This window comes from Balaenoptera borealis (assembly GCF_965194805.1).
Source record: "Balaenoptera borealis genome assembly, chromosome: 1".
NCBI classification, from domain to species: Eukaryota; Metazoa; Chordata; class Mammalia; order Artiodactyla; family Balaenopteridae; genus Balaenoptera; species Balaenoptera borealis.
In genome coordinates, this window is record NC_138860.1 from 11,824,392 (window position 1) to 11,848,013 (window position 23,622).

The following is a 23,622-nucleotide window of genomic DNA, read 5'->3' on the forward strand; positions in this document are numbered from 1 at the left end:
TTAGTCTTGCCCTCGCTTTCTACACACTGAGGGATCACTTTCTTCCTTGCTGCCATATCTCTAGCATTTGGAAGGCCAGTGCCTGGTACTTGGTAGAAGCCGGAAATGCTTCAGAGGCATCTTTCCCAGCTCTTCTTCCCATTTTGTGCCCTGAACTTGGTGAAAGCAAAAAGCACATTGGAGGGTTTCTCCCAAAGCCTTGTACTTGCGGAAAGCCCAGGTGCTTCAGAGAGTATTTCTCTCAGCTCTGCTGTTTTGCACGTAACCTCCCATGTGCTGTATTCATGTACTCTCTAAAGGCTAATGGCAGCAATTTACTGGGTGGGTGTATACTCACTTTGGTACTTCCTGGTATTTTAATCCATCATATCAGGACTGACACGGCCATCAAACATTCTTTCTAGTTTCCCTTTACCTTATCAATGGCAGATTTATCCTCCTCCCTCTCTGCCAGAGATGAGAACAGCCTTGTGTTCGTTTCCTCCCAGAAAGAGCTAGTGATTTTCTGGACTTTAGTTCATTTACAGCATCCACTGTACTCTTATAGTTAAACCAAGAAACTTTGAATTTGAGTTTATCTGACTTATTTTCATTGTTAGGGTGAGAATGATGGCCTCTTGTGATTTTCTACATCCTAGCTAGAGTTGGAAGTCCTTACTTTTAGCCTCTGCTATTTCATTCCTATTTCTCTGAATTCCATGTTAACTATATAAATGTGTTCAAAACACTATATTGGATCACATCAGTTTTTTTTCTCATGTAAGGTCATAGAAACTTCCTGGAGATTATTAAGACACTCCAGGTTTTTATTTTATACTCCATAACATTTCTAGCATTATTCCTGTTGAAGTGCATGAGCTCTAGCATCATACACTTTTTTCCCCCCTTAGAGACTTTAGAACCAATTAAGAAATACTCATAGAAATCACCAAGACTGAAGTTAAAGTATAAGCTCTATTTCAAGGCATCATGGAAATGTGCAGACACAACAGGCTTCTGAACAGTTCACTCCCAATTAAACTTAAATAACTAGCACTCTCCCTCGGGGCAGAGCCTGCTCCTATAAGCTTAACCCATGAAAAAATAGACACGATAATAACTCCTCTGATGGATCTATGCAAGTGGTATTTCAGAAGGAGCAGAGTAGAGCATGCAAGATCCCATCCTTCAATATCACTAATCAGGTGTTCTTTTGTCTTTGATGGAAGCTATTGAATGTAGGAGGGAGTTGGGCTAAGAGAACTCATGAAGGGTACCCTAGTAAAATTCCTGTCAATGAAACATTAGGCAAAATAAAATACAGTTTCTCCTCTAGTAACATCCAGGGAATCCTTCTTAGATTGATATAACCAGTGCCTCAAGATTTTCAAAGTAACACTGTATACATTGTGACCACTGTTCTTATTACTATATTGTTATCTAAATAAGTCTATTTTATTGCCTAGTATATTATCTCCTCCATGAAAAGCAAAATTATTTTTAAAAACATAATAAATGTTGATCACAGTCATCCTGCCTTCAACCAGAAAAACAAGGCTCTTTTGATTTTGTTTTGTTTTGTTTCAAAATAGCTATTGATATTAGATCACTAAATTTATGCAACTGTTTGTCATGTAACCTTTACTTTGAGATTGGAGGCAGAATTCAATAGCATTGTGTCAGGGATCATGTCTATTTTCCAGAACTCTGAGTGGGATTGTTAGAAAGAATGATCTGGAACAAAGACTCTCAAGAGCAATACTTTAAATCAATAAACTCGAACTCCATTTCTTCCTACATATAAATTAATCCTGAAGTTTCCACAGGAATATAAAAGAGCAAATGTCAAGTGATATCCCCAGTAAAGGGTTCTATATTTGAGCTCCCTCCATGCTCTGTCTCCTGCCCTAACTCTGTGTGTGTGTGTGTGTGTGTGTGTGTATGTGTGTGTGTGTGTGTGTGTGTGTGTTTGACTGGCAGCATGTATTAGGAGAGCTCTGAAATCTTAACTGATACTCTTCCAGATTTCAGTTTCCTCATGCCAGTCAAGCCAGCCTGATCTACAAAATCCAAACTGCCCAAGAATATTGAAAGAAAAATCAGTATGCACATATGAATACTCCTGCAAAAATCAAAATACATTGTTAAAATATATATAGAAAAAAATAGGAAATGTTCATAAGGCTAGCTTGAATATTTGTCCATTTCACAAAAAGAACCTTGGTTTATTTCTTACATATTTCTGGTTTTAAAGGAAGATGTGAATGATATTACTAATGTGATCACATTTAGGAAATACAGGCTGTAAATCTTCCTTGAACTTCTTCCTAATTTAGTGTGTTAAATTGAAAAGGTACAACTACATTATAATACCATGTGGTGTGATCTGATGTAAACTGACATTTAATGTTCATTTAAAAATTACCTTTACTGAGATATAATTCATTTACCATACAATTCACACACTTAAAATGTCCAATTTAGTGTTTTTAGTATATTCACAGATACGTAAAAACATCATCACAGTAAAATTAAAACATTTCATCACCTTACAAAACAACCCAAAACCCTTTAGCTATAATCCCCCTATTCCCTAGCCATCTACATCCAGCCCTAAGTAACCACTAATCTACTTTCTGTCTCTATAGATTTCCCTATTCTGGCTTTTCATATGAATAGTTTCATTTAATATGTGGTCTTTTGTAACTGTCTTCTTTCAAGATACTCTTTTCAAGATTCATCCAAGTTGTTGCACGAATTAGTCCTTTTTCCCTTCTTATGGCTGAATAATATTCCATTGTATGAATAAAGCACACAGTTTATCCATTCATCTACTGATGGACATTTGGATTGATTCTACTTTTTACTATTATTAATAATGCTGCTATAAACATTTATGTATGAGTTTTTGTGTGGACATATGTTTAGATTTTTCTTAGATATATATATAGGAGTAAAATTGCTAGGTTATGTCATAACTCTAACTTAGGAACTTCCACAGTGTTTCCAAAGCTGCTGCACCATTTTACTTCCCACTATAATGTATGAGGATTCTGGTTTCTTCACTACCTTTCAAATACTTGTTATTATCTGACTCTTTGATTCTAGCCCTACTAATGGGTGTGAAGTGGTATCTGTTTGTGGTTTTTTTTTTTTTTTTTTTTAATTTATTTTATTTATTTATTTATGGCTGTGTTGGGTCTTCGTTTCTGTGTGAGGGCTTTCTCTAGTTGCGGCGAGCGGGGGCCACTCTTCATCGCAGTGCGCGGGCCTCTCACTGTCACGGCCTCTCTTGTTGCGGAGCACAAGCTCCAGACGCGCAGGCTCAGTCGTTGTGGCTCATGGGCCTAGTTGCTCCACGGCATGTGGGATCCTCCCAGACCAGGGCTCGAACCCGTGTCCCCTGCATCGGCAGGCAGATTCTCAACCACTGTGCCATCAGGGAAGCCCTGTTTGTGGTTTTGATTTGCATTTCCCAGATGACATCACTGAGCATCTTTCACAGATCTTTTGGTCATTTGTATATCTTCCTTATATAAATGTCTATTTGGATCCTTTGCTCATTCTTTAATTGGGTTCTTAATCTTTTTTTTTTTTATAAAAGAAAAAAGAGTTGAGTTGTAAGAGTTGTAAGAAACTCTTGTTGTAAGAAAAAAGAGTTGTAAGAAAAAAGAGTTGAGTTGTAAGAGTTCTTTATATATTCTTTGTACAATTCCCATATTAACTATATAACTTGAAAATATTTTCTGTCATTCTGTGGTTGGTCTTTTCACTTTCTTGATGATGTCCTTTAAAGCACAAAAGTTTCTTAATTTTTGAGTAAGTCCAGTTTACCTATTTTTTTTCTTTTGTTGCTTGTGATTTTGGTATTACGTCTAAAAATATTTTGCCAAACCCAAGGTCTAAAAAATTTACTTATATGTTTTCGGAGGTAAGAGTTTAACTTCATTCTTTCTATTTGGCTATCCAGTTGTCCCAGCACCGCTACTTGAAAAATCTGTTCTTTCCCCATTGAGTGGTTTTGGCATCCTTGTCAAAAATCACTTGATCATAGATATATGGGTTTATTTCAAGACTCTCAATTTGATTTCATTGATCTATATATTTATCCTTGTGCCAAAACCACACAGTGTCTTAATTACCATTGCTTTGTGGTAATTTTTGATTTAAGGGAGTATGAGTGCCCCTACTTAGTTGTCCTTTTGTAGGACCAATTTGATTATTCCAATTCCCAATTTCTTTCAACAACATTTTGTAGTTTCCAGAGTACAGTTTTTGAACTTATTTTGTTAAATTTACTCAAGATTTTCTTCCTTTTCATGCTATTGTGAATGAAATTTTTTTCAAATTTAGTTTTTAGATTGTTCATAGCAAGTATATTAGTCAGGGTTTCTTAGAGAAACAACCAATAGAAGATATATATCTCTATATCTATATCTATATATCCATATCTACATCTATATCTATCTATCTAAAGAGCAATTGGCTCACATGATTATAGAGGCTAAGAAGTCTCATGATCGGGCCTCTGCTGGTATAGTTTATGTCTAAGCCTGAAAGCTTGAGAACCAGGGAAGACAATGGTGTAAGTCCAGTCTGAATTCAAAGGCCCAATCAACAGGATAACTGATGATGTAAGTTCCAGTCTGAGTTCAGGAGAAGACATACATCACAGCTCCACAGTCAAACAGAGAACAAGTTATTGCTTTGCATTTTTTTTTTCCTATCAGGCCCTCAGTGGATTGGATGATGCCCACTCATACTGGGAAGGGCAGTCAGTGTTACTCAGTTTACCCTTATGCTCATCTCATCCAGAAACACCCTCACAGACACACCGAGAAATAATATTCAGGCAAATGTTTGAGCACACTGTATCCTGATCAAGGTGACACATAAAATTAATTATCACAGTAAGTGTATAAAAATACAATGAACTTTTTAATTGATATTGTATCCTGAAATCTTGCTGAATTTGTCAGTTTATTTTTTAGTGGATTCCATGGAATTGTTTATATATAAGATCATGTCATCTTCAAATACAGATAATTTTACTTCTTTTTCTTCCCAATGGATATGCCTTTTACTCCTTTTTCTTGCCTAATTGCCCTGGCTGGAAGGTCTCTTATAATGATGGATAGAGGTAATGAGAACAAATATCCTTATTTTTTCCTGATTAAGGAAGACAGCATCCTTTCTTTTACCATTAGGTATGATGTTAGCTGTGGGTTTTTTCATAGATGTTCTTTCACATGTGAAGGAGGTTCCTTTCAATTCATAGTTTGATGAATGATTTTATGATGAAAAGTGTTGATCTTGCCAAATGCTTTTTCTGTGTCTAATGAGGTGAGCATATGCTTTTCACTTATTAAATACTGATATGATGTGTTACATTAATTTATTTTTGGATGTTGAACCAACCTTGCATTCATGGAATAAATCCCACTTGGTCATGGTGATATTTTTTTTTTATATGTTGATGGATTCCAGTTGCTACAATTTTGTTGAGGGTTTTTACACCCATATTTGTAGGAGATATTGGTCTGTTGTTATCTTGTGATTTTCTTGGTTTTAGTATCAGAGTAATACTGGCTTTATAAAAGGAGTTGGGAAATGTCTCTCTTTTATTTTATGGAGGAGTTTGTGAAGAACTGGTTTTAAGTATTCTTTTAGTGGTTGGTAAAATTGAGTGATGAAGCCATTTGGGCCTGCACTTTCTTTTTGTGGGTTGCTTGATTACTACTCAATATCTTTACTTGTTACAGGTTTATTTACCTAGTTTATTTCTTCTTGAGTCAGTTTTGGTAGTTTGTGTCTTTCTAGGAATGTCTCCTTTTATTCTAAATTATCTAATTTATTGTTGTACAATGGTTCACAGTGTTCTTTTAAAATCCTTTTTATTTCTGTAAGGTAAATAGTAATGTCCTTTGTTAATTCTTCATTCTAGTTATTTGATTCTTCTGTTTTTTATCTTGGTCAATCTAACTAAATGTTTGTCAATTTTTTTGATTTTTTCACAGGCCCAGCTTTTGAATTCATTGATTTTCTTCACTATTTTTTTTATTCTCTAGTTTATTAATTTCTACTTCAATCTTTATTATTTCCTTCTTTTGGCTTGCTTTGGGTTTAGTTTGTTCTTTTTTCTCCAGTGCCTTCTTTCTTGTTATAGGAATTTACAACTATATATTTCTCCTTGTCTTTTACCATCAGCATTGTTATTATGATGTGTCAGTTTGTGGATCTCTTTGTGCTTACATTACTTAGAGTTTGTTGAGCTTCCTGGATATGTAGGTTATTGGTTTTTCAATAAACTTGAGAAGTTATTGCCATTATTTTTTCAACTATTTTTCTACTCCTTTCCTCTCTTTCTGTGTATGTAGATGCACTCAAAGTGTTCTACATTTCTCCGAGGCTCTGTGTTGTGTGTGTGTGTGTTTTATTCTTTCTTCTCTGTGTTCTCAGGCCTGCATAATATCTATTGATCTGTCTTCAATTTTACTACTTTTTAGTTTTTCCAGTTCAAACCTACTGTTGATTCCCTCTGGTGATTTTTTTTTTAACTCAGTTATTGTACTTTTCAACTCCAGAATTTCCATTTGGTTGTTTTTATAATTTACATCTCTTTATCAATATTTCCTATTGGATGTGACAGTGACTTTCCTTTGCTACTTTAGTCTTGCTTTCCTTTGGTTCTGTGAAGATATTTATAATGTCGATTTTGAAGTTTTTTTCTGTTAAATACAACATCTGGTTGCTCTCACAAGTAATTTGTATTCTTGCTTCTTTTCCAGTGTACAGATAATAATTTCGTATTTCTTTGCATGCCTCATACATTTTGGTTGGTAATGTAACAGGACATTTTAGATAATACACATAGCAACTCTGGGTACTGTTCTCTAGTAATCTGAACATCCTAAAAATAACCAATTTAATAATTAATAACAATATAAAATTATTGAATAACTCTTATAATGACTGATGAACAATTCTAATAGCTTAGGAATGAGACATATATATACATATATGTGTATATTATATAAAAAATATGTTTTTATATTATATAAAAATATTTATATATTATATAAATATTTGTATGAAAATAGACTATATTATTAAAAAATAGACTATATTATATAAAAATAATATATTTCAAGACCTCCTCTTACCCTCCTATGATCACATCTCAATATTTGATACCATTCAAACTTCCAGTAGCCTAAAAGTGAGAGGACTTAAGACATAGACTGGGGAAAGAACTGGATTTTCAGAAAGTTGCTAGATAATTAAAAAAAATAGTCTCCTGCAGGATGCTGCTTTCTAAATCCCATGACACCTAGATGAATTAATACACTCAACTTCTCCTTGACTTAGGTTCATTGTCTCTAGAATGAGGATCATAGATTCGTTGTGAGGGTCAGATGGGTTAATATTTGAAAGGCTCTTAGAAAAGTGCCTAGCATGTAAAAGTGCTATAAAGTGTTAGCTGTAATTACTTAACATGTAGTTATCGAGCTTGTGTAATATTCAAAGAAGTAGCTTATTTATCTTCTGATCTCTCCACCCAGAGCTCAGTACAAGATAGGAGCTCAATAAATGCTAATTGAAATTAGATTAACCTAACTCAGCATGAGCAGATTTGATGATGTAGCAATCAGAAACTGCAGCAACCCCAGAGTTTCAGATTGCTAAAATTAGGTAAGTGGTTGCAACTATAGCATGGATGCTGAAACAGCTTTGACAGGTTTTACAGGAATCCCCGGTACTCTTATCTTTCAGCATCCTTATATATCTTCTGCCTCTGAGTAGCAGAATAACAGCTCTTCTAATAAGCAGAAAGAAAATTCAAACCCGTCTTTTGGAAATACCTTATTTTTTTTGTTTTGTTTTGTTTTGTTTTTTTGTTTTAATTTTAATTTATTTATTTTTTTGGCTGTGTTGGGTCTTCGTTTCTGTGCGAGGGCTTTCTCCAGTTGCAGCAAGCGGGGGCCACTCTTCATCGCGGTGCGCGGGGCCTCTCACTATCGCCGTCTCTCTTGTTGCGGAACACAGGCTCCAGACGCGCAAGCTCAGTAGTTGTGGCTCATGGGCCTAGTTGCTCCGCAGCATGTGGGATCTTCCCAGACCAGGGCTCGAACCCGTGTCCCGTGCATTGGCAGGCAAATTCTCAACCACTGCGCCACCAGGGAAGCCCTGGAAATACCTTATTTTTTAATAAGAGCATAGAATTTCTCTTTTCCTTTGTTATAATTCTGTATATTCTACTTCCTGTTCTCCAAAGCATCAAGACCACAGCACTGCTAAACTAGGAAATCCCATCACTGTAAATAACACACGAAGCTCTTTGGCAGAATCTCCTGGTCTTTGAAATGCTGGCAGCACTAAGCATGGAACACATGCAGTACTGTACTTGGTGACTGACCATTTTGTTGAATTTGTGAAAGACCAGCTGCCAGTAATAAAGGTGCTTAGAAGGTAAAAATCGGCTTCCTTAACTAAGTACATATTGACTATCTGTTGAATCCTTTTTACAGTATATCTGACTACCCTTGTGTAGAGAGACTTGTGTTCTCTCATTCATTGAGTGAATAGGAATTTGGTTTTTTCAAAATTATCTTTTAATGAACTGTTAGTGTATGAATACAAAAAAAAAAAAAAAAAACTGGGTTGGTTTTCTTACATTTGATAACAGCGCTGGGAAGTAAAGTAAGAAACTGTTAGTTGGAATGGGAATGAATATGCATTGTTTCTGAGTTATCTGGGTTTTTAAAATTTGTTTATTTTTAATTAAGAATTTATTTTTAGAGAAGGTTTAGGTTTACAATACAACTAAGGGGAACAGATGTTTCTCATGTACCCCCTGCCTTCACATATGCACAGCCTCGTCCATTATCAACATCCGCCACCAGATGGTACATTTGTTACAACTGATGAACCTGTATTGACACCTCGTAATGACCCAAAGCCTGCAGGTTACATTATGGCTCATTCTTGGTGTTGCACATTCTATGGGTTTGGATAAATGTGTAATGACATACATCTATTATTACAGTATCACACACACAGTATTTTCACTGCCTTCAAATTCTCTGTGCTCCACCAACTCAACCCTTCCCTCCTCCCACTACTGGCAACCACTGATCTTGTTACTGTCTCCATTCAAAAAGATAACCACTAAATATCATATTAAGTTTAATGACATAAAAAGAATTTTATTCCACCTCTCCCATATTGTTCTGAATTTGATACATCTACCTGTCAACAGATGGTAACCAGCCACTGTTAGACATTACACGTTTTTCTCAATTTCTTCTATTACATTCCCGGGGATAGAGTCAAATAATTAAGAGTGATAGATACTGTTGTTTACTTTTTCTCTACATATTTTTATATATTCCCCGGTTTAGTATGGCACATCATGTCAGAAAGAGCCAAGGGAATAGAGCCGTGAGGAGGCCTGATTCTGCAGCCACAGCCCTCTGGGTTGGAGCCCCAATTCCACTATCTACTGATTGTGTGATTTGCTCAAGTTAACTGTCTTCTCTATCAGTTTAACCATCTGTAAAAGGGAGATAATAATAGCACTTAGATTATCCGGCTGTCATGGAGATTAAAAGAGTTAATATATTTAAGGTACTTACACCAGTGCCTCACACCTATTAAGTGCTATATAAATGTAAATTTTTTAAATTATGCCCATGGTTACAAGTACAAGATGAAGCAGATAAATAGAGGACTCAGGAACAAGCTCTAATACAGAAAAACAATTTGAAAGAGAGAAGAAATAAGTCAAGATCCCTTGACCCTTTTCAAAAGAAGTCAGTTATTAAAGAGGGAACCAAATCAAGGGGTAGAAAAGGGCAGATTACTAATTAGAGCTAAGCTACAATGCAGCAGTCCTCTATTGGAATTTATGAAAACTCACTACACCTGAGATGGAGGCTAGGCTTTCTTCTGAATTTATGTATTTCCACTCAAAGTCACAGTAAGGCTGTTGGGGAAAAGGGTTTGTAGAACATTCCAAAATTCTCCTTTCCAAGTTTCGGGGAATAAGCAGAATTTTAGAGCTCCCAAATCTAGACAACCTTCTTTTCATGAGTGGTCAAGTTCAATTTTTGCCTAGTTTATCGTTAATTATGGGTAATAAGATTATTAGGTCTAGATGTTCCTGACTTGCCTTTTATCCTATGACAAAGTGATTGTTTTTCATGACTAAAGGAGGTGATAGAAAATTTGATATGCCCCCCTCTGAAATTATAGCAATTTTTAACTGGTTGATAAAATGAGAAAATCCTAGGAAAGATCATCTTCAAAATAAACCTTTTCAAAGAGAATAAAAAACTTAAATATTTGTAGCTTTATAGAAAAGTAAAAGGTATGAAGTATAGTATCAGGGAATAAATGACCTATATACCAGTTACTATCAGTTTAACTCAATATAAGGAGGATGTTGCTACTAAATAATTGTGAATTTGAGATACATTTTTATTAATAGAAGTATTGACATTCAATAGGTTATGTCAAAGAAGACCATCTGTTTTATGTATTTTATATTTTATCAACCATCAACACTCTGTCAGCAACCCCTAAATATGTACTGCCATTCCCATCTCCAAACCCAAGGTCCCCTCTAATTTTTTCAGTAACCTAAAATGTTTTCCTCTGTTTATCACATTTTTATCAAATTCTAAATGATTACAAATGAATTCTTTGTATGCTATTCTCTCTGTTTATTCTCTGTATTTAATCATTCTGTGAGTACTGCAACTTTCTCTGGTTTCCATCCCTTCCTTTCCATTCATGATGGGAATCCAGTTGAGGCACTTCCCATTGTAAAGCTTCCCAGCTGTTCTCCCTTACCTTGTCTTATTACCTTTCTAATGCAGCATGCATACTATCTCAAGATAAATCCTCCACAATACTTTCTTGAACCATACTACAAAGTTGTTCAACACTTGGAGGACTTATTTCCTGTTACATCTAAGGCTCCATAGGGAGTAGTCTCTAGATTTGAATGATGCAGTGCTTTTGACCGTTTCCTATTCAGCCATTTCATCACTGACTAGAGTAACAATATAAAGGACAAGCTGAACAAATTGGTGGAAACTGGAAAGGAAATGAATAGAGATCCAAAACAATCTCAGTGAGCCGGAGTGCAAATGATTGTGAAAACACGGCATGTCATTGATAGAAATGTAAAGTTAAAGAAAGATATTGCATTTTTCTTCTGTAACATTCTAAACATTTAATATATTATTTTCCTACCTTAAAAGTTTAACACTTTTGCCCAGGGAATTGAAGAAGACTAAGCTAGGTTTAAAAAGGAATTTTTGATGTGCTATATAATACCAAATTTATTTTATGCCACTTGATAACAGATATTTTTCCTATCACACTGCTTAAGAGGATCTCAAAGTTTAAGTGATCAAAACTCACTCGAGAATGTGCTGGGCAAAGAATTTATATTTCAGATTGCTGCATTTTCCTCCAGCTGGGTTGTAAAAGGTTAAGGTTAAATTACTTTTACATTTTAAAGTGCACTTTAAAGTGCATTAACTTCCTAACATTTCTGCCCTGAAATGCTACACTAATTTGATATTTGTCCTATATCTCTTTTTCTATCTAATCTAGACAGAAATCTGAGTTGACCTTAATTGTATTTTCTTTACTTTTAATCTACAATCCTCTTTTAGCAATCTTTGGACACATAAATGGAAAATTTTGTCATTTTAAAAATGATTAGATATTTTCTTTTAAATTTAGAGGTTTCTTTGAGAAATGTAATAATCCTGTCAAATTTAAAATATATAGCATTAGTCATTTGTGACTTACGTAAGTAGAAAAGGTTGGAGCCTATTTTAGTTAGGTGCATGAAAAATGTACTCTCACCTTCACATAACTCAAAAATGGCTAAAGCAATTTAGTTCAAACTCTCAAACAAGTTCACCTTTGGTCCAAGATAAAGTTTGAAAAATCTCGTCCAAAATGGAATCATGCCTGGAGAAAATTATGACCTAAAAAGGAGATTAAAATTTTAAATTATTTTTTATTATTTAAGTGAATACATACAATTTTTACTTACTTTAAAACCTTTTATTTTCTTGATTCTTATTTTGATAGAAATCAGTTGCTAGTTTTTAAATTTGAAGCATCTAATAATTAAATTTTTATTTTAATAAGATTAATTAAAACAATTTCTCTTAGTTGAATAAATAGATTTGGAAATTAAAGCAACACATATACATAATATATGATCCTGTCATTGCTAGATATAGCGTTCAGTGCCCTATATCAGTGTAAGGTTGTCCAGAAGTTTACAAATTACCCAATTAACTTGCTTACTTGGTGAATGTTCATTTAAGATCTGTAATGTACTCAACACTGCTAGGTATTAGGACTAAATAAATGAAAATAATATGATCTTTAGCCTTGACATATTTAGTCTGGGGAGGCATATATCTGGACAGAGAAAGACAATATGGCAAAAATAAATTTACTGCAAGGACACTCATTGATTCTTGTCTGAGAGAATTGATAAGAATGCTCAGAAATAGCTGATCTGGGTTTTGAAGGATAAATAGTAGGGCGGTATCATGGAAAGTTAAATCCAGACAGAAGACAAAAGCTTTAAAATGTGAGAGAATATGGCATGCTAAAGAATATGGAGAATTTCAGCGTGTCTGAAGAAGTCTGCAACTGATTTGTGAAGAGCAGTGTTTAGCAAGGTAATAATGACATAAATAGAGTTGGTTTTTTTTTTCCCAGTTCTTTACCCATGCCTTTAGCTTTTCCCAATTATTTACCCATGCCTTTAGCAAAGCCTTTGCCAAATGAGTTTGTAATTTTTCTGATGATGTCTAGGGAACATTTTTTCTGTCCCTTTAATATTATCCTTGGTCATGTGATTTTGGTCAATAGAAAGTTACTGGACATGACACACAGGTTCGAAATGTATTTTTGTGGTTAAGTTTCTGTTCTTGTGCTTCCGTCATTGTCATGTGAGAGATTTTCTCTAGAAAATCACTGTCTGCTTAGCCTGGGACCTAGAATGAACACTTATAGAGCAGACCTGAGCTCACTGCACAGCCAGGAGCCTGAGCTCAATGTTAGCCTGACCAAGCCATTGTAGCAGACACTCAAACCACTGAGAATAAATCAAAATAAAGCAGTTTTTAGCACCAGCTATTTGAGTGTAGAACTGCTTCCAGGTAGTTACAAAAATGTGTGAAGAAAGCAAGAAGCCAGTTGGGGGTCTGTAGCAATCTTTTCACATGTCAATAATTTTGTTGTTGTTGTTATATGAAAAATTTATCAACATTATAACTCAGAAACATAATGGAGAGCTTATTAGATTAGAAAAGTCTAATGGCATATAAATAAGTTAGGATGTTATTGAAGTAAATAATGGAAGAGTGGATAAAAGGCTTAACTCATGCAGTAGCAGGAGAGAAACATGTGGGTTTGGGAAAATAGAATTTACATTATTGCATACTAACCAGTGTTAGGCATATAGGGGAAGAAGCTAGAGAAGATAAAAGTGGATTTAAGACTGAGAGATTTGGTGGATATGGTGCTTCCATTAATTTGATAGGGCATGACAGAAGACAGGTTTTATAGATAGACATATAAGTTCAGTTTGTGACACAAAATTTGTGAGGTATTAGTGAAAATCCAAAGGACAACACCTAGAAGGTAGTTGCAATTATGGGTCCTGAAGTTCGAGAGAGAATCTAACAAGGAGAAAATATGTGAGAATCACCAATATATAGGTAACAAATGAAGAGATGAGAGTGAATTAGATCAATCACTGAGAGCTTATCAGTTTGAAAGATAAGAGGGGCATTTGGGCACGATAGCAGGTTAAAGAGAGGATTGACGTTCTTCCATCCCCCACTCCCATTGCCACCCATCCAAATCTCTTGAGCCAAATAGGCTTAGATGCCCAAAGGAAAACAGACCCTGGACAGACTAAGCATGAGAATTATGTGAAGCATTTTCTTCCATCTGAGATTACTGCAAACCTGAGAAGCAGCTTCTGAAAGTCTTAATTTTGAGGATTCGAATGTAACTGTTACCAGGGAGAATTTAGCACTCAAAGATGTCTGGCACCATATGAGTTTAGCTTTGTTTCCCTGACCCTTAGGAGCTGAGGAGTAGTTGAATAAATGGGCAAGTTTTCCTACCTAAGGCATGGAAAGCTCTTCAGGGTAAAGAAACTAAATCTTAATAGCAGAACAAGAGAACTATGAATAGGCTACTGCTGTTCTACTTGAGGCCACAACTACATGGCACAGTCTTCACTACTCAGAATTACTGCCAATGGAGTATTCTAATATCCTGGCAGTTGAAGTGGAGTCCCAGTGAATAAACAAAGAAAAAATATCAACCTATTTAAACAGAGTCAGATCAGAAAGAGAAAGCATAGAGTACAATCACTCTAAGCCTCTAAATAAGTATAGATGATAGAGAAAATTCTTGAAAACTTGGAAAATATAGCCCCAAATACTTTGTGGTTGAGATTAAGTATACCAATTAGTGGAGAATCATTACGAATAAAAAATTAACAGAAAGTGTATCTCAAACCTAAAAAAATGAATACAAAGAAAACTACAAAAATCTGAAATTAGGATGAAATTTAGATAATATATCCTGGAGATATATCATTTGAAAATATAGAAATTTCACAAAAAAGAAAAAAGCACACAATAAAAAATAACAGAGAAATAAAGTTTATAATCTACAGAAGTAAAACATCTTCAACTCAAATAATATATAACAAAAAATATAACTATGAAAATAGGATTCGTTTGTAATGATAAAAGATTTCATGAATATGCAAAAATTGAGCAAATATATCATTCATGCACTCAATCTGAAGCTTATATTTTTAAAAAGGATTCCAACCAAATAATAAATGTTAAAACCAGAGATCACAGGATAGGAAAGATGAGAATTTGAAGTAGTGGTAAGTGATGGATCTCGAAATATACAAATGTGTGTACGCATCAGAAGCCGAAGATATTCAATAATATCCTCTGAACTGAGAAGGAACTTTGAGACTGAAAAATGAAGCAGGAAGCTTTATAATGTGCAATATGAAGTTTATTGTGGGTATCATACATACAGACAGGATCAGGCAGATGATGATCCAGAGGCGTTCTCAGCTGCACTCCATGCTGCCGAAAGGAGTACAGGGGCGTTGAAAGGGGCCAAAGCTAAAAATAGAATCTGACTACCAAGGGAGAAGCATGTCTGCACCAACCCCCCTGGGGGTCTCATGACTATTAACCATCTGCCTCAGCAAAAGGCACTCTTCCAGTTTTTATAACAGATGCAGGCAAGGGTAAAAATTGACTGGGAACTTATCTGGTTTGGGTGCATTTCTTGTGAGTTAGGCTGAAGCTCACTCGTGTAGAAAGGGAAGGGGTGTGGAGAAAAGGGAACCCTCTTGCACTGTTGGTGGGAATGTAAACTGATACAGCCACTATGGAGAATAGTACAGAGGTTCCTTAAAAAACTAAAAAGAGAACTACCATACGACCCAGCAATCCCACTACTGGGCATATACCCTAAGAAAACCATAATTCAAAAAGAGTCATGTACCACAATGTTCACTGCACCTCTATTTACAATAACCAGGACATGGAAGCAACCTAAGTGCCCATCGACAGATGAATGGATAAAGAAGATGTGGCAAGTATATACAATGGAATATTACTCAGCCATAAAAAGAAATGAAATTGAGTTATCTGTAGTGAGGTGGATGGACCTAGAGTCTGTCATACAGAGTGAAGTAAGTCAGAAAGAGAAAAACAAATACCGTATGCTAACACATATATATGGAATCTAAATAAAAAACCAAAAAACACAAATGGAAACAAATGGTTCTGAAGAACCTAGGGGCAGGACAGGAATAAAGACGCAGACGTAGAGAATGGACTTGAGGACACAGGGAGTGGGAAGGGGAAGCTGGCACAAAGTGAGAGAGTGGCATGGACATATATACACTACCAAATGTAAAATAGATAGCTGGTGGGAAGCAGCTGCATAGCACAGGGAGATCAGCTCGGTGCTTTGTGACCACCTAGAGCGGTGGGATAGGGAGGGTGGGAGGGAGATGCAAGAGGGAGGGGATATGGGGATATATGTATACATATAGCTGATTCATTTTGTTATACAAGAGAAACTAACACAACATTGTAAAACAATTATACTCCGATAAAGATGTTTAAAAAAAAAAAAAAAAAAAGAGAAGGTGTAGGACAGAAGGCCTAAGACAGAATTGACAAAATGGAGTCCGTGTGGTTCAGCCACACTGTATGTGTGTGTCTGTGTGTGTGTGTGCATGAGCGCGTGCACGTATAGTCAGTTATAGAGTTCAATCTAAATGTAACGGATACAGTCTTTGAAAATACAAAATATAAGTTCTAAATCAAGATTTTTTAAACATAAGTCACATATTGCAAAAGTAATTCTTATGCAAGTATAGAACTATAAAAACTTAGGGGAAAAATACACAAAAATCTTGTATTTGATTGAAAAGTGGAAGAAAATAGGATTCCAAAGGTCTTTATTCATTTGGGGAAAGGTGAAGAATAATAGATGGTGAGAAAAGAAAATATTCAAAAGATATCATCTTAATAGGTAGGGGACACATTGTGGAATAGAGTTTTGTGGAATATAATTTTCATATTATGGCAGAGAATAATTTTGATTATTAGTATTGACACAGGGAAAGTAAATATTAATGGAAGACAGAGGTGCAACAGTATATCCTATATTATAAGAGAAAAAAAGAAGTAAATAACAATGTGATTAAATCAGTGAAGTGAGGAAAAAAGAAGAAAGAATCAAATAAAATAAAAAACAATCCTAACATAAAAAAGGATACAAATCAAGAATATCAATAGAAGGCAAAATGTGAATGGATTGGATTTTGCCCTTAAAACAAACAAGCAAACAGACAAACAACAGAGACTATGAAAAAGAAAGAACAAATTAATGTAATGTGATTAAGAATGTCAAAGCTTTCTTCTCATGTAGCAAAAGGTAATGCAGATCTTCCACTGAAAATAACTAAGAAAGATGGATAAAATATTTTGTTTAAAAAACACATTTTTTTCTATGAATCCATATGTTGACATGAAATGAATTCTGAAACAGGAATGAAACAAGAAACCATTCAAAGAAGGGACACTAAACTAGGCTTTTTGCCTTGATAGCATTTGCTGAATTGGATGGATTTGAACCTTCCAAGATTTAGTCTCATTGGGCACAAGGTACAAATGACAATATTGACTATATGGAGTAGTCTTTGAAGGATGGTTGAACTAATAAAAACAATTTTTTAGTATAAAGATATTAACATATATGTGTTAATCTCTCAAAAATGTATACATATAATTATATTTCAATTAATATTGTGTAGAGGAGATCAGTGAGAGGCAAAAAAAAGCCGTAATAAAAAAAAAAAAGAAAACCAAAGGGGTATCCTTTTTCCCTCCCTCTACCACCCACTGCCATTTGAAATAAGGTTAAGTGTTAATCAAAGGGCTTTAGGGATCATCTTCTTAAATTATATCCTTTTATATGTGAGACAGCTAAGGCCAATTCTTTTGGATGATTTCTTCCAGGAAAAGGAAGAACTAGATTAGGACTAGAACCCAGGTTTCTTTATTGAGAGTGCAAAATTTAGAAATATTGAGGAGGTGTAACCTGATTTGATAGATTATCATGTTGTATAATACAGAGGACCAGAAACTATTCACTTCAGTTTTACACTAGTAAAGACAGGTAAACAGTAGAATAACTTTAGCCTCTTTATGTTGACATTAGGTCTTAAAACTGTACCATAAGAAATGACTCAGTTATTTCTACATAACTCATCTTTTTATTGTTTGATGATTTTAAATTCAAAATATATAATTTCCTTAAAAATTCTGTCAATTAATTTGATCTACATTTTCAGAGATTGCACAAATATATAGATTATATATAAATATAGATACAGATATAGATCTCTCTTGAGATATCTTTCCCTTTCTATCTCTCTATCTCTCTATCTACCTACCTATCTTTGGAATATCTATCTTAGAAAATCTTATATATTGAGTACTCATGTATGTCAAGTGCAGTTCTTACGTGCAGTTCGTCTATCAGATCCATCAACATGGACAAATAAACAATTTCTGATATCTAAGAACTTTACCAGCTTGTTAACAGAAACTTGACTAATATGAGAAGTATACCGTGGAGTCTTTAGTTTTTTTTTGATAACAAAAGCCTGGATTTGTATAGAAATTAACTAGTTCATTGTATATAATATATGTAATATGTATAATATATAATACAATATAATATATATAAAAATTTATTTTTTCCCAAGATAATTCAGGTAAAGTATTTTTCTTTATCTATGGGGAGGCTGTTGTGGAATCTCAGCAACTTCTTACTTGTAGCTACACAACTAACAGGTGACAAACCTGGAAATAGAAATTAATTCTCATCTGTACTTTTGGGGTTTTTTTCCCTTTCTGGTAATCTAATTGCTTCATCCTCTATGCTTGAAAATTTAGCATAACTATAGGATTAAGCATAATCCTGATACTTGTAATTTGAAATATATCACTTTAAAAAATTTGAGTGTTATTTTTCAATACCTAAACTATATTATGTCAGAAAACTTAAAGGCAAGTAGAGAAGACTCCTGAGTACTCAGTCAAAAGAGATTTCCATTCCTAAAGCCCATATCGTTAGGATATGGCATCTGCCATATTTTCACATAGAAACTATTTAGGAACAAATTTGCCCAGCTTGCCTGTCTGACTTCCTCACTGATAATAGATTAGTAATAGACTTTCAGGAGACAAAAATGGCTGCTAGTGGGACACACGATGGTTGTATCAATAAGGGAAATTAAATTTATAGTAAAGTAGGGGGAGCAGGCAACCAACCTAAACAGCTGAAGTAACACCTCAACATAGTACAACTGAAATAGCAGCTCAGACGTTTTCATCAGACCCCATATAATGCACGGGCAAATACTCATACACTCAATATGTTAGCAAGTAAAGACTACTTGTTTTCCAACTGAGCCAAAGAAAGATGAAATTATAATTTGTTTTAAAAGGCAAATTATTTTCTAATTTTGAAAATCTTCCATAGAGAATAATTAAAACAAAAGCTTTTTTACAAAAAAATTAAATGAGCCAAGGTTGAGTTGCTTAGAGTAAATCGCTTCTTTAAAAAATTTTTCCTAACAATGTTAAATGAATGAGATATGAATCAATAGGTGTTTTCTTTGTAATCATTCATAGATACAAAATCAAAATTGTATACCCACTGAAGAATCATTTTCTCCTTTAGGATGATGAACATGGAGGGTTTTAGTGTTTAGTGTGGCTGAAAATCACCTGGTTGTATGTCGAAAGAGAACCTCCAGAGATTCAAAGTTCATGTACCTGGTGCTTTATAACCACAGGGGACTCCAGCGCACGTGGTTTCTGGGGTTCGCTGAAATGCTTATTGCTGGCAAGGCTCCGTGAAGTCCCAGAGGTGGCATGAGGTCCAGAAGTCCCCTTGGCACCCTGGTTTCTGAAGGAAATAGTCAGAAAGAAATAATATAACAGAGATAGGATTTGGGCAAGAGTAATAGAAAAGGAAAATAAAGATTTCAGTGAGAGTGCACATTGGATTTTTATTATTTTACTCCTAAATTTATTCCAGGAAATACACAAACACATACTTGAAAAATGAAACTTTGTCCTTGCCACTTTTGTTATGCTTCCATTAATTTTTTATGATAAAGAATTATCTTAATTATAATCCTCAGTCTATGTTTCAACTAAAAAAAAGTGGGCAGAGAACAGCACTGAAGAATATGATTTTGATATTGCTGACATACTTGGCCAATTTATTGCTTTTTGCTGGCTCTTAGAATTTTAATAACGCATATGTAATTTATGTGGGCTATAAGATTCTGCCTTCTCTTACAGTTTTTCAATTCGTTTGAAGTCATCTTAGTGCTGACTTTTAGTGATAATCAGTTGCTAAAGAATTTGAATTTGCCCTGTTTTGTGTGTGAGCAAAGCCAATTTATTTTTTGACAAAAAAGAGGAAAGATAGGAAGGAAGGAAGGAAGAAGAAAGACAAAGAAAAAAAGAAAGGAAAGAAGAAAGAAAAGAGTGACAACAGAACCGTTTCTGTAATGGCCAGTTGAAACAAGAAATCCAATTCTGTCCCTCTAATTATGCCTCTGTCTGTTGAGTTTTAGTGTGGTGCACTTATCAGTTCTCTGGGCGCTTGTTTAATTGGGTGACAAATGGAAGAATATGACACTCTAGTTATGAAAGTTTAGCCAGTCTGTGCACAGGTATTAGTTGTCCTATTATAATAAGATAACTGAAGTGAGAAGCTTTTGATATGCTTAAGGAATTCAGAAATATTCAATACTGCTGAAACTTCAAAAGACTATAATAAAAAGTTTTCCATTTCTAATCAGAAGCAATAAGAAATGTTTTAATAAGTAGTTCGGAACAGTCATATTAAATGTGGAATTTCAGAGGAGTCATGCGACAACTTTAGCGAAAGTATTTTTTTGAAATAAAATAGTGGAAGCTGTGGGAAATGTTACGATACACTCTACTGACTCCTAAATTAAAGGAGAAAATTAAAAATAATAATGATGAAATAGTTTTATTAAATTTGCGACACAACATGAGCCTATTCTAACCAGGTGCCCTGCTTCAGTATCTTAGTATGGCAGAGCATTTTGCAGTTGGCATTTTGACAGTGACAGATTGTCCCGGGGTGTGCTTTATATGCACTACCAGCCATGATAGAGTGGCAGCACCCTTGATTCAGCTGCCATCGTCCTCTAATATGGTGATGGGTGCTTTTCCTCCAGCACTTGACATTTGCATCTGCATATTTTTAGCTACTCTCTCAAAAGGAAGCAAAGTAGATAAGTCAACTGGTTAGTGTTTATATCATCTGGAGCATCAGCTCACAGTTAACTGCTTGACTGAGACTCCAGGTGAGTACCAATTGGGCAGATTGGATAGATTTAGAAATATACTGATAAAATAATTTATATAACAGGATTAATGAAGTAAGTGGCTCTGTTTAGTGTTACCCTTTGCTCACTCGTCCTGGCAGCAGGTTTTTGTTTGTGAACTTAGTGGCATTTGCTCAGTTGTAGGTTAGAGTCTATAACATCTTTGGTGTATTCAACCTAACTGCTTCTTTGCTTACTCCATCAAAGAAGAGAGAAAACACATCAAGATAGAGGAACGGCTTGGAGTGGTTGGATCCAGAGGTACAGAAACCATTTGGGAAATGAAGAAGAAAAACCAGAGGAAAGAGCCATGCATGTTCTTTTGCAATTAGAGGTTACTTTCTCCAAGGGAGTGGCAATAGGGGCTGAAGAATCTCCTAATCCCATTTTTTCAGTGATGTTGTTATATTCAACGTAGCATTTCATGTAACTCCTAGTTTTGTATTTTCACTTGTATAGGATAGCTGACAACATCATTGTTGAAAATGATTACAAAACACTGTTAGTTTTATATCATGATTTACACAAACTCCAAAAAAATTGTACTTGTATTCTGAAATTGCCATTGCGTCTTAAAATTCATGATAATTTTGAGTAGCTTTAACAACTAAAAGGCAATGAGATTGCAATTCATAGAATAACCAATAAAGAAAGTAAAATCATTCTTAATGTTTTACCTCTTCTGTTTCTTTCATTTCTAAAACAAATGTAATGAATGCTATTTGAGATTACATCTATTTTTTATGTGAAGCAACAGAAAAAAGCCTCTGGCTCCGGAGTTCTCTAAAGTGTAATTTCTCAGGTCCGTGGGAAGTGGCATTCAGGCTCACAGTAGCATTAACATGTGCAGTGGTGGCCTAATAACTCTTGCCAGAATGCACATAGCATGCCACAGCCCTGAACCGGGTTGCAATCTGTGTTTGTTGTTAGTAACTGCCCTGTGGCGGTGAAGCTTTATTTTTTTCACATTAATATTGAATACATCGAAAACTCTTAGCCAACTATAGTGTAATGACAATATCCCTTTAGACTTCATATAATGAGGTACAAGGTTACCATTTATGTAACATCGTCAGTTATAGCTATCACAAATGCAGCTTTTTAAAAAAAGTCAGTTTTATAAATATATATATAGGTAGTTAGAAATCTAATGGCAGACTGGAAGGGCCTGAACCTGAAGTTTGTGCTGCAGGTTTATTGGGACTATTACCTGATGGGTAACCAGTGCTTCCTGAGGGACATGTGGCCTGTGTGTCTGGCTGTGATGGAGTCTGAAATGAAGTTTGACAAGGACCAAGATGGACTCATTGAGAATGGAGGCTATGCAGACCAAACCTATGGTGGGTGGGTCACCACAGACCCCAGTGCTTACTCTGGAGGACTGTGACTGACAGCTGTGGCTGTGATGGTCAAGACGGCTGCTCTGTGTGGGGCACAGGAGGTCCAGGATAAATTTTCTTCCATCCTTAGCTGGGGCCAAGAGGCCTATGAGAGACTGCTGTGGAGTGGCCGCTATTACAGCTCTGCAGCTCTCAGCCTCGGTCCTATAGCATCATGTCTGACCAGTGTGCTGGCCAGTGGTTCCTGAGGGCCAGTGGCCTAGGAGAAGGAGACGGTGAGGTATTTCCTACCCCACATGTGGTCCGTGCTCTCCAAACTATCTTTGAGTTCAATGTCCAGGCCTTTGCAGGAGGGGCCATGGGAGCTCTGAATGGAATGCAGCCCCATGGTGTTCCTGATAGATCCAGTGTTCAGTCTGATGGAGTCTGTGTGGGTGTGGTCTGCGGGCTGGCAGCCACCCTGGCAGCCAGCCGCGGCTGAAGGCTGCTACCGTACTGTGTGGGAACGCCGGGGCCTGGCCTTCCAGACCCCGGAGGCGTACTGCCAGCAGTGGGTGTTCCGCTCGCTGGCCTACATGCGGCCACTGAGGATCTGGGCCATGCAGCTGGCCCTGCAGCAGCAGCGGCATAAAAAGGCCTCTGGGCCAATAGCCAAACAGGACACAGGACTGGGTCAGGAGGTTCAAGACCCAGTTGCAGCTCTCATTTCACTTATGTGATAGGGAGATGGTAAAACTTCCCTAGGTTCCAGATACCTCATTTGTGTAATGAGATGGTGAGGCTAGATGATTTCTAAGACTCCCGATAGCTCTAAAATTTATATATGCTAGCACTGCTCCATTTGCTTCAGAAGGTTCTCAGAAATGTTAAAGTATTTTTAAATAAAGACTTCTAACTAAAAGGTAAATATTTATCCACCAATTTGGTTAACAATTATTGAATTTCTGCCATGTGCCAGGTACTGTGTTTAACTATGAATAGGGAGTTTACCGTTAAATAAGTAAAAAAAAAAAAAAAAAAAAATGGAAGCAGATGATTGTAATTTTATAATTGCCATATTGAAACAAAAAAAATTTTGTGATAAGACAAAGGAGTAAGATATTAAAATATCTTGAGGGTTTCAGTCTCCTGATTCTTAGTACATTTACTCTCTCAAATAATGTTCTACTCTTGGGAAATAGTGCTTGTAATTTTGTTTAAAACATCGTTGCTTTCAGAAGTCTTTCCAAGTAGACCCATGGGGTATTTTTCTGA

General features: G+C 35.5%; 1 protein-coding gene and 1 long non-coding RNA gene across 6 annotated transcripts in view; one reads left to right on the forward strand and one right to left on the reverse strand.

The window, feature by feature from the left end:
* Nucleotides 1-23,622, forward strand: part of BRINP3 (BMP/retinoic acid inducible neural specific 3) — a 683,233-nt gene that overhangs the window by 507,106 nt on the left and 152,505 nt on the right. The window lies entirely within an intron of this gene.
* Nucleotides 3,127-22,794, reverse strand: LOC309630681. The gene is made up of 2 exons (XR_014245883.1): nucleotides 8,177-22,794; nucleotides 3,127-7,841 (listed from the first exon to the last, which is right to left on the reverse strand). It is a non-coding gene; the product is annotated as an uncharacterized lncRNA (long non-coding RNA).